Genomic DNA, 14,225 nt, shown 5'->3' on the forward strand with positions numbered 1-14,225 from the left:
GTTTCAAATTAGACAACAACCAGCAGAAGCATATATGAAGACTTGGCAACTTTGGATTTTCTATCAAGAGAAAAGATCAAATGTCCTAATATTCCCGATTGAATATTAAGTTATATTAAGTTACATTAGACTAAACCTTTTTGTTTTTCATATTAGGTGTAAGGGTTATATAGAATAGAAAATGATTAAGAAACAATATTTATAGAGTAATAGTATGTACTATTATAAAATACTTATTATAGACAATTTTTTTCTTTTTCTCCCTTTTCCTTTTCTTTAATTGTTAAATGAATCAAGAACAGTCAGGTGTAATAGCGAGATTATAGAACAAAGTATATGAAATAGGCTGAAGGGGAAGTCTCAACTATTTTCTTTCTTTATAACAGCTTCTGTGATTTATCGGTTTAGATTATGTAGAACTTGCTATACAGATATAGACGTGGAAGCATGATATGAAAATATTTATGTTTGTCATTGTTTGTCTGTTTGTTATTTGTTGTTATTTGTGGGTGTGTTTGTCGCATGCCCTTTTCTCTTTCTTTTAAAACAATAAAGTATATTCAAACAAAAAGGAGGCCATACTCTTGACCTGATCTTTGCAGCGGGTGTGCATGTAGTCCTAATCTCTGGTCATCGGACCAAGATGGTCTTGGTCACCATTGTGGATGAACTCCGGTGCCAACTAGACAGAGGTGGTTTGGCGCTGCTGGTGTTGCTTTATCTCACTGCAGTGTTCAACACAGTAGATCATCACTTTTTGGTTCACCACCTCGCTGAGATCAGAGCATGGGGGACAGCCTTGAGCTGGATGAACTCATTTCTCTGAGACTGGGGACAGCGGGTGATGAGTACCAGGTGGTACCCCATTGATTGTGGGGTGCCACAGGGGGCGATCCTTTCCCCGATGCTTTTTAACATCTATATGCACCCCCTGGCCAAGTTGGTCCAGAGTTTTGGGCTGTGGTGTCATCAATACGCGAATGACACCCAGCTTGTCCATACAATGGTGGGACTCAACCCCTGAGGCTCTCCGATGGTGTTTGGAGGCTGTGGCTGGTTGGTTGAGTACTTTCAGGTTGAAACTGAATCCAGCAAAGACGGAGGTCCTATGGGTGGGCCACGGTGAGGTACTGGCCAGCTTCAATTTGCCTGTGCTGGACAGCGAGGCTTTACACCTGACCTCATCGGTGACCAGTTTGGGGTGATTCTGGATTCCAGGATTTCTCTGGGCCTTTCCCCACTTACCTTAAGCCCCGCGCTACTCTCCTCAAGTAGCGCGGTGTCCCCCGTCACTCCCCACGACAGGGGCGGCAACAGCGCAGCCGCCCCGACGCTGCCGCTGTCACGCCCCCTCAGCGCGCGGCATCCCTGGAACTCTTGCAAAGGGCGCCTTTTGATGACCCTGCACAGAGCGCCGGGTCGTGGGGACGCCCGGGCGCGTGGCATAGGGGGGATCGTGCAGAGTGGGGGAAAGGCCCTCTGGAGGCTCAAGTCACCAGAACGGCCCAGACTGCATTCTATCATCTTCTCCAGGCACGACAGCTGGCCCCATATCTCTCCCATGCTGATCTAGCCACAGTGATCCATGCAATGGTCACCTTCAGGTTAGATTATTGTAACTCGCTCTATGCTGGCCTGCCCTTGAACCTAATCCAGAAACTAAAACTTGTTCAGAATGCAGCTGTGAGGCTCCTGGCAGGGGCCTCGGGTAGGGACCATATTACATCAGTCCTCTTCCATCTACATTGGCTGCCCATCGAGTATCAGGTTATCTTCAAGGTTCTGGTTTTGACCTTTAAGGCCTTGAGCGGTCTTGGACCTGCATACCTTACGGACTGCCTCTCCCCATATTGCCCAAGTAGGCCTCTCAGCTCCTTGGAGGGAAACCTTCTGGTAGTCCCTGGCCTGAAAACCATCCATCTGGCCTCAACGAGGGCCAGGACCTTTTCAGTCCTGGCCCCAACCTGGTGAAATATGCTTCTGTCCAAAGTCAGGGCCCTGCGGGACCTGAGTAGCTTCCACAGGACCTGCAAGACAGAGCTATTCCACCAGGCATTTTAGTAGTCCAGCTGGTTTAACATCAGCTAATATTTGTTCAACATCTGTTTTCTGGCAACCCAGGGGCAGGGAAATATTAGGTGTAAGTCGCCATCTGATTCTTGAGATCTTTTATACTGTTTTATATTGTATTTATTAAACTGGTTTTATGTTTTTATTGTTATGATTTTACTGTTGTTGCCACCCTGAGCCCTTCGGGGGAGGATGGGATATAAATCCAAATAATAAATAAATAAATATAAATTTGTGTAACAGTTAGCTCAATAAAGATCCAAATCAAGGATAAGAATGCATTTTTTCTTAAAATATGTAGTGCAGATCTTGTCAAGTTCTCCCCTCGCCGCATACATCTGAAGTTAGCTTACTCACATTAAAGAAGTGAGTTCCATACTGAAACAAACAGAACTCTAGTCCCATTAGTCAAAAAGCCTTTTGAGACGGTACTGAATGAGATTATTGTAATTGGAACACAGATTTTTCCCAGAAGAGAAATAAGCACATTGAAGATCTCATGAGGATCGAACACATTCAAAGCAAAATATATATACTTAACAAAATAAATATATGTCTGTTTTTAAAGCAAGAATTTCTTGTGGGGTTTCATGGCATCTGACCTGAGAATACCTTAATTGCTTTGGGTTTGACATGTGCAAAAATGTTCTTGACAAAAGATAAAATCAGCAATATATAACCCTTTGTTAACCTTTCAAATTGCACTGAGCAAGAACATGTTAGCAGATAGGTTGGAGGAGAAAGATGAGAATTTCTGCATGTAAAATTTGATCTGTGATGCCTCTTACAGACATACAAGATCACCTGCTGCTGCAGTTGGGATGTATATTCAAAAGCTCAAGGTCTACTGTTCCAAAATAATTGATCACAAAAACAAACTTTTAAAGGAACAATCATATAGCTCTATGATGGACCTAAGGAACAGATAGAGGCAGAAAGACTGAATGTAAAGTGTTAATCCCTCACAGAGCCTGCGAGTATGAGTGATAGGCTAGGAGTAGATGGAGAGCCAGTGTAGTGGCTAAGGGCAGTGGACTCTAATCTGGAGAACTGGGTTTGTTCCCCATTCCTACACATGAAGCCTGCTGGGTGGTGCTGGGCTAGTCACAGTTTTTTCAGCATTCTCTCAGTCCCACCTACCTCACTGGGTGCCGGTTGTGGGGAGAGGAAAGGAAAGAGTTTGTAAAATGCTTTGAGATACCTTATGGTTGAGAAAAGAAAGGTATAAATCCAAACTCTTATAATTTTATTATTTTAGGAAGAGTTAGTTAATATCTGTAAATAAAATATCTGTAAATTTGAAAATATTCCCTCCTAGCCTAGTCCACTGAAGTTGTTAATAACATTCTACTATTTATTTGTTAAATTTTGAAAATGCCTCTTGCACAATTATGAGGTAAAACAGAGAAAGAGAGTAAAGGGTCAGTTAAATATTTATTTTAAAATGAAACAGAGTGGGACAACTGAAGATAACCTCTAAAAATGGAGATACAAAGACACAAGTTTACCAGCAGTGAAGAAAAGATTTTAGGAGAATTAGAGAACATTCATTGCCTTGGGATACTGGGCGGTGGGAGATTTTTTCTCATGACCTTCACAAGCTCATTTGAAGACAGAGGTACAATCACAGGATTCAGTGCCATATGCTTCTCATGAACTATATCATAGAATCCTGTTTTCTTTATAGGAAGATTCTAGCTAGGTCGGATCAGTGGTCCATCTAGCCCAGCAAATTGTTTTCCATAGCAGATAGCAAAATGTTTCTGAAAGCAGGACATGGAGGCCAAAGCTTCCCAATACTTCTGACTTCAAGCAACACGTATTTGGAGGTCTCTGAACAGGAAGCCTCACTTTAGTCAGCATGGCTAGCACCCATCAAAAGACCAGTATTCACCTGAATGCAGAGGTGGGATTCAGCCGGTTCGAGACGGTTCGGTAGAACCGGTTGTTAAAATTTTCTCAGTTCGCAGAACCTGTTGTTAATGATTAACTCCATAAGGGACAAGGGGGCAATCTCTGTCCCTGTGTGTGTAACCTCAGCTTGTGGGTTCTGTGGGGCAGTACTTGGAATGAGTTGCAACAACAATATTTATACAACAAAATGGTTTACTTTTCTTTACAATTAACACTTTTAAAACATCAACATTTAACGTTACAATTCAAGGTCCTGTTCAGGTTGCATTTCAAGTCCTTCTATTTACAGTCTACTGATATTGCCAAGTCCAAATTCTTCTTGCAAGTTGGCTGGCTCCTGAAGACTCCAAGGGCTTGATGAACAGGTTGCAACATGATGAAGGTTTCCAGGAGAACTCTCACCCATTACAACCACACAAGAAAACCCTGAAACAATAAACTCCAACATTTACAACACAGCAAAACAACAACTACCTTCCCAGTAGGTTTCCCAGCAATATTGAAATTACCTTAACAAGGGTGTTAAGGGGCTTATAGGAAATCAAGGTAACCGAAGTCTGGTAGCCTTGCTTCTTCTGCAAAGAGAGCTCTTTCAGCCTCCTGCTGCTCCGAAGGTCTCCACCCCTTTACTGGGTCAACCCATTGTGGGCCAGACCCATTCTGCAGGCATGGGGAGGTTTACATGTGCAACCTGGCAACTCATCAGAAGTAGGAGGAGTTGCAAAATCACCCCCAGTGGCCCCCCCTGCCCTCCATGGCACCCCCTGCACCCTCCATGGCACCCCCCCCCCCCCCACTCCCACTCCCCCACCCTCGCGGCTTCCACCCCCACACTTACTTTGGTTTCTTAGAGCGAGATAGGAATTTCTGCCAGGCGATCCCCTAACTTTAAGTCTCTTTTCTGCAGCCTGCTGCCTGGCTGTCTCTCTTCAGCCTCCGTCCCTCCTCCCCGCCCACAGCCTAAGCCTGAGACAACCAAAGCAGAGGGGAGAAGCAGCTGGCTGCCAGGGAGGAGGAAAGTCCAGGTACGCAGAGGGTTAAGAGGAAAAGCCAGGCAGGAGCAGAGCGAGGCTGGAAACTGCTTGCTGGAAGGGTATTAAGCAGGAAGCAGCCATGGAGGGACCTACCCCAGAGGAGGAGGTGGAGGAGGATGGGCGTGGTGGCCTCTGGAGTCCCAAGCCTTGCCAGCACCCTAGAACAGGGTCGGGAGACCTTTTCACCCTCAAAGAGAGCCATTTGGCTTCACCCTCCCCGCTCCCCGCCTGCAGGGGCAGGCGTAGATGGATCCGGTGGACCGGCCTGGCCGGCCGGCCGTGAAGCGCCAGGGCCCTTCGCAAGGAGCAGAGGCCGAGGCCGGGGAGTTCGGCGGCTCGGCCTGGCCGGGTTGCCGGGTGAGGTGAAGCCAGCTCTGCTCACTTGCAGAGGCAGGGGAGAAGAGGGTTCCGCTAAGCCTTCGAATATTCGGCCGGCCGGCTAGTGAAGCGCCGCCTCCTGCAAAGGATATTATTCCTGTTACGGTGACTAAGGTCAAAAGTGCTTGTATTAGAGTGAAGCGCCATGCAAGTGATAGTTATTCTGTTACAGTGATAGGAGTCCAAAGATGTATTAAAGTTTAAGACTTTTAATGGAATTTTAAGATGGATGTTTTTTTTAGTTTCAATCTGTGTGTTTCCCAAATAGTATGTTTAATGTGATGATTTTATTGTTTATTATATACTGGAAACTTCTCTGAGCCTGGGCACAGGCGAAGGGTGGCATGTAAACTGTATAAAATAAATGCATTAAATAAAAGTAGACTGGAATTAAGTAGAGCATTTCACTTTACCAGGAAAGCCAGTTATGATGACAAGTGGATTTAGGATCTGGGAGGACCTGGGCAAGTCTGAATTCCCACTCTGATATGGGAAAACTGGGCCAGGCACTGTCAGAAGAAGGGATAATGTCGTAATCGCTACTTTGGGTAAGTCCCAGATCCTAACCAAAAGCTTGCACTACGCATATCACCTCTATAAGCTCTTTTGAAAAAATTTAGTGTTTTGGCTATCTTCGCATTCCATGTTTCTGCTTGTTCCCTTGATTGTATGCCAAGCAAAGATTGTCTTGATAGTCTTTTGCAAGCGGACCACAAAGAATCATGTTTTTATCGCTAATGTGTGTGATGAGGTACAGCAGAAGAGGTATGTCAGTTGAGTGGGCAGAGTTAAGGTAGAACTAGGAAAAAAGCAGATTGCAGAGCCTGGGACTGGGAAAGTTTAAGACTAGAAGAGCATTGTCAGTTATTAAAAAATTCAATGTGTGCAACTACTGTGAAAACATGACTTGAGATTTGTCCCTGTCCCTCCCTCCCTCCCTGGCTCTGTGCTGTGTTTCCAATGTTAAGGAGGAGAGGCAATTGGGGTGTTGGGATATAATTCCATAAAAGCGTTTTCACGGCAGTAATAAAACATTTTGAAAGCATTTTGAAAAATGTTGTCAACAAATTTCTATTTTTTCTAGTGTGGCTTGCGGCCCCATTTTGTTGCTGTGTTCAGATTTGTAGCGAGTTGGGGCATGTTCTATAATGTGATTGTGACTTTGATATATGACCTGGGGCAAAAAAAAATCATTGTTTTGTCATGGTGGGAGAGGAGCCAGCCTTCACCATGGGGGTTAGGGGGACTGTAAAGCTCAGAATTTTGTCCCCGGGCTCCCGATTTTCCCTAGATACATCTCTGTTATTAAAGAGAAATATGACCTTCTACTTTTCAGGGGTTTTGTAGAGGACTAAGTTCTGCCTTTCATGAGGGAGGGCACTGGGCTTGAAAACTGGTGAAAGATACCAACAACAACAGTACTGGAGGGAGGTACAGAAAAATCCAGAGGCGGAGTGAGGGGGAACTGCACCTGGGGCGCGCAGACCCTGCGCCCCTGCCGCAGCACTGCCCACCCTGCTCTGGAATGCCCCGCCCCCAGAACGCCCAGGCCACGCCCCCACCGTGTCACTCCCCTCCTGGTCCCGTTGGCCCCACCACCATCGGAACCTGTTGTTAAAATTTTTGAATCCCACCACTGCCTGAATGCCTTTTTAAAAGCCATCTAAACTAGTGGTATCACAAAACTTATCCTGATCTGTGTTTTGGGCCTCAATGCTGACACAAAGATAGGCAAGATGGTGACTGTTTGCCATTTACAATGTGTCATTACAAGCTGTTTGAAATTCTTTCCTAGATAGACGCCTGGGATGCATTTCAGTCACACTAAACTTTCTACTTATAGTAAAAATAAATATGAATTGACATTATAAATGTAATGACTGTTATGTCGGGCATTTGTTATTTTCCACTACTTTGATCACTACGTTTTGGGGATATCTTTTAAAATGCTTTCATTGCAGGAGTCATATCAACACTGCATGTCACTAACAGGCAAATACACAGAGACCCAGCACAGTACTCTGATAGATTTTGTTATCCTCCTGCTCTAAAATGCCATAATTATGGCTAATTTTGCCATTCAAACCTCAGCATGATTCATGCCTAGAGACAATACATTTTATATTTTGCCAGATAGACCTGAGAATTATATTTTAAAACATTCATTTTTACACCTTTAATAAAAGATAATAGTTCAAATGATTATTCTTTACCAATGGATATTGAAATTTTCATGCTACTAAACTGCCACCTACTGTACCAGCAGAAACAATGCAGATAACAATAAATTGTAGGCTGTTTAGCTTTGGAAACAAACATTTGATCACTGACAGGTACACTGAAGGTGTGGTCAGAAACTAGGTGATTTTGTTCCATGCTATCTTGTAGCCTTGACTCAACAAAATAGCTTGAAATGTGTATCCCTGGGGAAGGGGATCTAGTGCAAGATATCAGTGTAAAGCAATTCTGTATTCCATGTAGCTACAAGCACATTGTTGCATAGGTTTATTCATTATCTCTTTCCTCCAAATATATATGTATAATTGACAGTGCGTTCCTAAGCAGAGTTACACGCTTTTAAGTTCATTGACTTCAATGAACTTAGAAGAGTTTGATTCTTCTTAGGATTGCACTGTAAACCCCCAAATACTGCACAAAGAAACCTTGTAAAGTATTTCAGACTCTTCCTTTGAGTGTACAATTAAACCCCTCCCATTTTTTAAAAAAATCTTTGCAATATTAGCACAAATTAGCAACTTTGTAAAGTTATTTGTAAAGGAAAGTCAAATTATAACTTTCATAATCCATAAACACACACCAATTAAGCCATTTCTGATCAAATTATATAGTTATTAACAAATAGTCACAATCCTGACAAATTACCTTGTGTTTGGAAAGGATGGCAAATAACATCGCTGCTGTTAGACTTTGGTGCACTACAAAGCAATGTTTGTTTATAACACATAAGCAAATATTTGCTTCTGTGTTATAAACACATACATATTTAATATATTTTATTAAATATAAAATATTTAATATTTTAATATTTAATTAAAATATTATAAAGAAGTAAAATGGACTACAAATAAATGCATGGAAGAAAATATGCCTTTGACCAATCAAAGGGAGATGCTCAAGATGTTGTACTATAAAAAGCCAGGAACAATAGGGTGGATTCTGCACAGCATAATAATAATGGGGTACATCCATTATTTTTGAATCTGGGTCTATTTTATTCCATTTTTGTCCTTTACATGGGTGCCCATTTTCCATGAAGGAAACAATCTGTTTTCCTTCTGCCCCTTCGCACAAACCTGCTTTTTAAAAAAACCAATGCAAACATGCATGCACAAACATTCCATTTTTCCTGTGTTCTGATTGGCTGTTCCATCACCCCAGTCCTTCCGCCCGCTTCCACCCTCTGCTAGGGGTACGCTTCCAATTGGTGGAGAATCTACACCAACCTCGGGAGTCCAATCAGGACCTCCCCTCCCATTTCTATAGCCTGGGAAAAAAGTTTAGGACTTTGAAACCATGACACATGTAAACATGAAGCATGCAAAAAAAAACCCCCTTAATGTTGTGATATACAAAATAATAAAATCTGTCCAAAAAGGGAGCAAAGCAATATGTCTCATCCATATCCAGAGGTATGCCTAGCTACATGCCTTTGAGCTCCCAAAAAATAAAAATAAAACAATGGAAGCGTTTGTTGTGAATCTGTTGCTGTACACATTTGGGTGAAATGGTGCTCACAGTCACTGCCAAAGGGAGAAAACATGCTTGGGGGACATTTCGGAAATGGCGGGCTATCATACCAGTTGGCAGCTCAGCAGAAATGAAACTGACATGACGTTAGGCGTGAGAACGGGTGGCAAGGCAAGAAAAATAAAGTGGTTGGGTGCCCATGCCATTCCCTCGGTAGCAGTTTCAACCAGGGATTTTTCAAAAAGGTCACCATTTGGGCACTATTTTAAAAAAAAAACCAGGTTGAGGGAAATATAATGGGTCAATCCCACTTTCAGGAAGGGGCCCATGCGAAGTTCTTCCCCAAACCAGGGCACATTCCTTCGTCAACCCATTATATTTCTACAATGCAGAATCCACCAATAGAAGTGACTAAAAACAAAGGCCGTTTCCGCACGGCCTTTTTATGGCGCCCTGGGGACGGCAAAAACGCCATTCCCAGGGAGCCATTCACACAGGCGGCGCTGCTGCAACGCAGCAGCGCCGACCTGACTTTGCTCCCCCTCCCCCAGGGCAGCGTCAGGCCGCCCTAAACAACAACCCTTTAAAGGGTTGTTTTTGCGTACCTTTACATAGCGTGTTCCTGGCGGCCCAGGTGCAAAGCCGCGACCGCCGGGAACACGCTGTTTTCGATACCCCGTCCCACTCAGCGCCTTGTCCCGTCAGCCCGGCTCTGCTGGCCTCTGAAGCCTCTTCCTGCACTGTCACTCCTCGACCCCTGGAAGTCGGGAGACGACAGCTGAGGGAGGGGCTTCAGAGGCCAGCAGGCCGACGACGGGGACAAGGTGAGTGGGACGGGGAAGGGGGCAGAGGCGGCTCCATGCGGAGCCGCCTGTCCTCCGCCGGCATCCCCTGAGGCTGCATGCGCGGCTTAGCGTTCCGCAAAGCTGACCTCCATCCACGACAGCGTTAGAAATTCTTGCGGCGTGGAAACGCCTGGGGGGTCGTCGCGAAGAATATGGCCAAAGTGTAGAGAACAGAGACAGGAGGGTGAGAAACTAAGAACACAGAACACTATATGGAATATTCATGACTGGGATATCCCGATTATGTTCCTTAATATTAAAAAGGGGGTTAATTTTGACTAGAAGTGTGGCAATGGAGGAAGAAGTTTAATCCTTTCCTGGAAGGCCACTTTGACAAGAGTCTAACCGGAGCAAAGTCTTCTAGAGGTCCCTCCCGTCTCCCCCCAAACATGCATAAATACATACATACCAAGCAGAGTATAGGTGTGCAGGACATATAGAGAAAGACTGTTTGCCACCTGTTTCCTGTATTATTATTATTTATCAAATCTCCTATATCACCTACCCCCGAAGGGCATCATAAGCTGCCCCTGACTCTTGAAAATAGGACTGAATCCATACACCAATTCTTTTTGTAGAGGTTGTGGATCTGGTTCTTGCAATCCATAGTTATTTCAATTAGCTTTACAATGGTTCTTCACCCTTTTGCACAATAGAGTTAATCCCATGACCTATTCACCCAATTTAAGCTGTGACTTTGTTGTAAGCAATGTATGAGGAACCTCCTGCTGAACTTGCAGAACCAAACTGGAAGGGGTGGGGTATTTCCATGCAGTTGTGATTTTTGTGTGATAAACTGTTTTTCTATACTTGAGAAATGCTACAGGGAAAACACTTGATTAGGGAATCTGTTTTCTTAATTCTAAAAAGCGTCTTGTCCTCTTCCTCCCAATTTTATTGGAGTTGTGGCACTAAGAAAGGGGATTAACCCTTTTCCTGGTTCCTGATTGGAATGCCTCTCTGGATCTGTCCTTTGTGGGGCAATCAGTTGGACTTGTCTCTTTCAAGCAGCTGCAAACTAAACTCTGTTTAGCTTGCCCTCATTAAAGATGAATCTGAATCTGACAGGGTGTACTACAGGCTGTTTGGGCCTTTGAAAGTTTCATCAACTTGCTGCTCTGCAATTATGGGCTTCAGTGTTGCAATTTCCATCCCCCTCCAAGGATTTCTCTGTGGCTGCAGGTCTAGTTGCTGACTTCCTATTCAATATTTCACTTTGGCTTCTGGTCTTAAATTGACCTATTGACATGTCTAGCCAACTCATCACCAACTAGAAGTGGAGATGGGATTTCTCCCCATACCCTCATCTCCCACTCTCCTGACCAGTCTTTGTATATTATTTGTGTGTTAGTGAAGGTCACATTAAAACAAGGCCTTCCTAATCCTTTTATAGCCATTTCCTTTCCAGGTAAGTATTACTGAGGCTTCACTAGCTTTGGATATTAGGGTCACTTGAGCTTTCAAATCTCTCCAGGCAAACTTTAGATAGAATTGTTCACTTTAACTGGCTATGTAGATTTATTTGTAATCCCTTTATCCATCTTCCATCCTCTAGATACATGAGAGGTTTCTACTTCAGTGGAATTTGCTGTTTCTGTCCCCTGAGTGTTTTTAACTGCCTCAACTTGCATAAATACATTTAGCTGCCTCACAGGTCCTGAATTATTTTTCTTTACCAGTTTTGGACACTTGTGTCTTACATTCCCTACTTTTCTTACAATTGAGGCACCACAATTCCTCAGGTTGACTCCTAGTCTGTGGAGTCAAGTTGGCTCTCTGAAGAAAGGCAAGGGTCAGGAACACAGGTAGTAGGTCCCACCTGTCCAAGGATCTTGTCCACATCCTCGGGAACAACAAAATGAAAGGCAACCATATTCATTGGATAAGTAAGTGTCAAAGGTAAATCATTTATTCGTGAATCCATGCCAGCATCTAACCCAGAGTGAATTTTGGCAATACTGTCTACAAAGTGAGCAGCGAATAGATTACAGCTGGCCATATGATCAGAATCCAGTTCCCTGATACTATGATGGAAATGTGCCTAGTAACCGTTACAGAGTGCATTTGTTTCATAAAGATACAGGCAATGCATCTATTATCTCGACTTTTTAAAAACCACTACCTCTGTGTTCTTTTCTTTTTAGATTTCAGATTTTTCTGCAAACCTGGAGCCTTTCTCAGGTTTGTAGCAACATGTGTCTGTTATCCATAGCCCCAAAGTGCCCACAGATTTGACCATGCTGAGAATTAGATATATTGTTAAGAGAATTTGATCACTGGATTAAAACATTGCTGCAACAGGACCAAGGGTTTTGGGGGAACTCTCTAAAGCTTGATCTCAAAGTCCTACTGTCTTGAAGTCAGAGTGTATGTAGAGAATGCTTGCCTGTGCTTTAATGTGGACCAAAAGATTCTTGGGGGAAGTGCACCCATACTGGTCTACTGGGAGCTACTATTTAGGTCAACATTACTTTGCTTAACAATCAAGCATCAGGTCTTACCAAGCATTTACTTCTCCATCACTTACCATGTCAGCCTGAACATGGGGGGAATCACCTGCTATTCTCCATCTCCATTGAGAGCAACCTTATTGGAAGGATTCACTACTAGTGCATATGAGTAGACAGCGAGGGCACCATCCTCCTATTCTCACTGCTTACGTGCTAAGAGGAGCTTAGGTACTTCAGATACTCTGGCTGATCCTTTTCCTGTCATGAGAATTCCTTTCAAATGCTTTGCATCTCAGTGGCTCTCATTCTGCTGCCAGGGGAATCTGGAAGGATAGCATACTGACGTTCTAAAGAAACCAGTGGTTACCATTTCTATCTTTTATATGAATTTTACATATCTGCTCAGATGGAATTTTAGGAATTTTTTTCTCCCAACAGCCACCTCTGAGAAACTACAGCTAGTAACTAGTTATTACACCAAAGAAACCATTTGAAATCCAGTGAGAATGCTGCCACTTTGCAAGGGCAGTGGTAAACCCCAATTTAAGCAATTTAAACAAATTAAATCCCAATTTTCAATTAATGGAATGTGCACTCTGTGATACAATTACAGAGCCATTGCAAGAGGTAAAAATGTCAACAACTTATCATCTGATTTATCAGATGCAGTTTCAACTACATAACAGCCAAATAATGTGGTTTGGAATAATAGCCATTTCTTCAGTTTACTTATGATTTACATTTGAATTCTATCTTTCCTCCAGTGTAGCATTTAGCCACACAACAAACTAGTCAATGAAGTCTTCTCCTGCTTCTGTTTTTCACCAGGTGAGATCGTGAAGACATGCCTACACACAAATTCACAACAGAGTAATTACTTCTCATCCTTAGCGTAAAAGACTTTATGACTGAAATTTTATACCTACTAGAATCCACCTAATTTGGCCAATGACACACAAGCTCAGCAATAAAGGACTGTGAACAACATGTTAAAAGCAGTTCCAGTTACTTTTGCTGAACCATCAGTATGCTACCTACCTTATCACACAGCTCTGCAACCCAGACTTCATTGTTACAGGTCACAATGAATGGTGGCACACTCTCTCCCATCCTTTAAAAGAGGGTATCTCTTAACAGTGATCAAACAGCTAAAAGGAAAAGTTGAGGACTTCTATACTTAGTTTAAACTGATAGCTTTTCAGAGAATGTATTCTCTATAATTTCTTTTCTAAATTGTATTTGTATTTATATACTTGATTTACTTAGCTCTAGGTATCATCTTCCTTGTAAACAATAAAAAGAATAGGAATGAGATGTTAAAATGCAAGAGGGGAATGGCTGTTGGACACCAATATGCTGTTGCATGTAGATCACCAGGCACTTATAGATATTCAAAGCCAGGGACAACGTATTTATTAAACAAACTGCTATTCTTAGTTATAGCTGTCCTAGCCCACAATCGAAACGTCTGAGACATTCCTTTCTAAAGCATGGCATGCACTATTAGAACCATATAGGAAACCATAGTCAACATCGCTGTCTTGTTCTGGGACGAGGGAAGAATCCATATAGTACTTGAAATCTCTCCAAAACACAAGCGATAGCAAGATCTGCCTCTTATCCGGTTAGATTAATCCCATTTTCAAATTCGCCTATTACCGTTAATCAAAATTCGCCCACAAAAAGAGAACAGAATAAGGGAGAAACGCAGAATCTGCCAACACAACACCCCAAGCTCCGCTCTCTCCTGCTCCTCGTTACTCCTCCCCCTTTACCCCGTTGCCATTGAAGTATGTTTCCCAGCCCCCCTCCCGCTCCATCTTCCT

Source organism: Sphaerodactylus townsendi, linkage group LG05 (genome assembly GCF_021028975.2).
Source record: "Sphaerodactylus townsendi isolate TG3544 linkage group LG05, MPM_Stown_v2.3, whole genome shotgun sequence".
NCBI lineage: Eukaryota > Metazoa > Chordata > Lepidosauria > Squamata > Sphaerodactylidae > Sphaerodactylus > Sphaerodactylus townsendi.